The sequence below is a fragment of the Micropterus dolomieu genome, linkage group LG03 (genome assembly GCF_021292245.1).
Source record: "Micropterus dolomieu isolate WLL.071019.BEF.003 ecotype Adirondacks linkage group LG03, ASM2129224v1, whole genome shotgun sequence".
Lineage (NCBI taxonomy): Eukaryota > Metazoa > Chordata > Actinopteri > Centrarchiformes > Centrarchidae > Micropterus > Micropterus dolomieu.
In genome coordinates, this window is record NC_060152.1 from 5,605,277 (window position 1) to 5,608,909 (window position 3,633).

A 3,633-nucleotide genomic window follows, 5' to 3' on the forward strand; every position below is an offset into this window, starting at 1 on the left:
TCTAGTTCTGTAGGCTACACAATCATGGGGAAGACTGCTGACTTGACAGCTGTCCAAAAGACGACCATTGACACCTTGCACAAGGAGGGCAAGACACAGAAGGTCATTGCTAAAGAGGCTGGCTGTTCACAGAGCTCTGTGTCCAAGCACATTAATTGAGAGGCGAAGGGAAGGAAAAAATATGGAAAACAAATAGCGTACAAGCAATAGGGATAACTGCACCCTGGAGAGGATTGTGAAACAAAACCCATTCACAAAGAGTGGACTGCAGCTGGAGTCAGTTCTTCAAGAACCACCACGCACAGACGTATGCAAGACATGGGTTTCAGCTGCAGCATTCCTTGTGTTAAGCCACTCTTGAACAAGACACAGCGTCAGAAGCGTCTCGCCTGGGCTAAAGACAAAAAAGACTGGACTGCTGCTGAGTGGTCCAAAGTTATGTTCTCTGATAAAAAGTAAATTTTGCATTTCCTCTGGAAATCTTGGTCCCAGAGTCTGGAGGAAGAGAGGAGAGGCACAGAATCCACGTTGCTTGAAGTCCAGTGTAAAGTTTCCACAGTCAGTGATGGTTTGGGGTGCCATGTCATCTGCTGGTGTTGGTCCACTGTGTTTTCTGAGGTCCAAGGTCAACGCAGCAGTCTACCAGGAAGTTGTCGAGCACTTCATGCTTCCTGCTGCTGACCAACTTTATGGAGATGCAGATTTCATTTTCCAGCAGGACTTGGCACCTGCACACAGTGCCAAAGCTACCAGTACCTGGTTTAAGGCCCATGGTATCCCTGTTCTTCATTGGCCAGCAAACTGGCCTGACCTTAACCCTATAGAAAATCTATGGGGTATTGTGAAGAGGAAGATGCGATACGCCAGACCCAACAATGCAGAAGAGCTGGAGGCCACTATCAGAGCAACCTGGGCTCTCATAACACCTGAGCAGTGCCACAGACTGATCGACTCTATGCCACGCCGCATTGCTGCAGTAATTCAGGCAAAAGGAGCCCCAACTAAGTATTGAGTGCTGTACATGCTCATACTTTTCATGTTCATACTTTTCAGTTGGCCAACATTTCTAAAAATCCTTTTTTTTGTATTGGTCTTAAGTAATATTCTAATTTTCGGAGATACTGAATTTGGGATTTTCATTAGTTGTCAGTTTTAATCATCACAATTAAATGAAATAAACATTTGAAAGATATCAATCTGTGTGGAATGAATGTATATAATAACCAAGTTTCACTCTTTGAATGGAATTACTGAAATAAATGAACTTTTTGATGATATTCTAATTATATGACCAGCACCTGTACCTGCTGCTTCAGTATTATTAATGTCAGTGTTAGTGTTATCAGCCAAACTCTATTCTGAAAGCTAGCTGTCTTTCCATTAGCTTCCAGCAAAATAATGCCACAACAATCTTTTATGTGGTGCTTCCTGTAAAACACTCAAGATGCAGAGCTGCTCATCATGACGCTGCAACCCTGCTGCCAGACAAGAACATCAATATGGGTGGCTCAGCAAAACGCCAGATTACATTCAATGTCTGCCCCTTGCTTTCTGCAATATGTGCACATAACAAATAAAGAACATGGTTATGACAAATTAATAAGATGTTCATATAAAATTGTTTCCCTGTGCTCTCTAGAACAACGCATAGAAGCATGTCCAACCCGTTCTCATCCTGGGACGTCACATATAGATGCTTTGTCGAGACCCCTTGGCGTTGTTTTTTAATGCCCTGGGTACCCTTTAGCATCGTTTTTGTATGTGTAGGGCTCTGCGATCAAGTTAGCAAGAATAAATATGCGAGAAACGATCACCTGTACTCTGGGTGAAAGTCTGGTTTTTGTACCACCTGTCCACCCCAACCACCTCCTTACTTTTCTGTTTTTGTTGCAGTAGGGGAGAGCAGGGGCGAAAGTACAATTTTTCAGAAAAACCTGATTTTAAAAGATAATGTTTCAGACAGAGATATATTTTTGCTGTGGTCACTAACTCCCAGGTGTGGTCTATCAATATTAGGTGGTATTTTGTACAAATGTAGAATGACTTCCGTATAATTTCACTTTAAACATAAGTGGCACATTGTTACTTTCGACCCCGTCAGCTGGGACAAAAGTAACACAACAGCTAGATTTTTTGTGTTACCACCCTTGTATTTTATCTTTAAAAAAAAATTTTATTACATTTTTATTTTAAATATTCAGTTTCAAAAGTAGCCCAAACTTGAATTGTTTAGAATATTTCATATTATATTGAGGATATATATAAATATGCAAATGTGTGCACCTAAAACAGGGGGGAAATGGTAAGATGGACATTGTTGAACCTGACATGATTAAAATAAAATAAGACTTTTCAGAAACAGTGAAAAAATTAAACATAATTTAGAAAGATAGTGAAAATAGAATAGAATAGGCCTATACAAATTCCACATTTTGAAATGAATTTAAAATTGTTTTAGTAAGAACAGTATGAGTGATCTGCATTTTGAGTGCTTTTTACTGACACATACTACGCTGACCTCCTTAGGAGACAGGCCAAAATTAACGGTTGTGTGCTGAAGATGCTGCCACAGCTGCAAATGCAGTCAGGGCTCTGAGAAAATCGGCTTGTTACTTTTGCCCCAGTTTACCCCTACTTTTAGCGTTGAACAGTGGCGCTAAAGGGTGCCATGTGCGTTGATGCCAGACACCGAAAGACGTCACAAAGCATAATTATTTGATGCTCTGGTAATGACAACTGGCTGGCATTTCCTGATCTAATGCCACTTTGAACTGGACAATATTGTTTTTCAGTGCCTTTCCAAAACCCATAAAAATCACTGCTGATAAAAAAAATCTGTTTCATCATCTGTCAAAGATATGGTTAACATTTGGTTAGGATTAAGCACAAAAACTACTTATCTTTAGCAAAAGATTGTTGACTGTCAGCAGGAAGACGGGAAACAAACAGGAGTCTGATTTATTGACCATGTCCCCGACCCGATCTCCTTCCTTTGTGGATTTTGTGGCTATAACAACATCAAACTACTTCCTCCTTTGCTCCCAACTGACAAGAGTCACAATTACTACAACCACTAGATGGCTTTATCACTTCAACATAAACGTATATTGTTTTCTTGGGAGGACATTGAAACAAATGGTCACAGTTAGTTAATGTATGGAAAAGACACAAACACTGGTCTCCACCATGAAAGACAAACATGCTGCATGGCACCACACCAACCTCCATCCCTCGATTGGCACTGAACGTTGGCATTGGACAGATCGTCCTATATGGATGTAATTCACTAAGAATGAACTGACATCTGTAACAATGTAGAGTGAACTTCCTGTGTGAGCTTCCTCTCCCCCATCAGAGGCTGTTCATTATACTACAACATTAGAATACAACCCCTGTACACACACACACACACACACACACACACACACACATTTACACACACACACACAATGCTCTGTTATTAACTCCTTCAATAGACTCATTCATACACACACACACACACACACACACAGATATATACATGTATTTCCACACTGACCCGAACAGTGATCTCAGGACAGGGTACACCCCGTCACTGCAATGATGCCACCCACGCCTGTCCACACACACACACACACACACACACACACACAC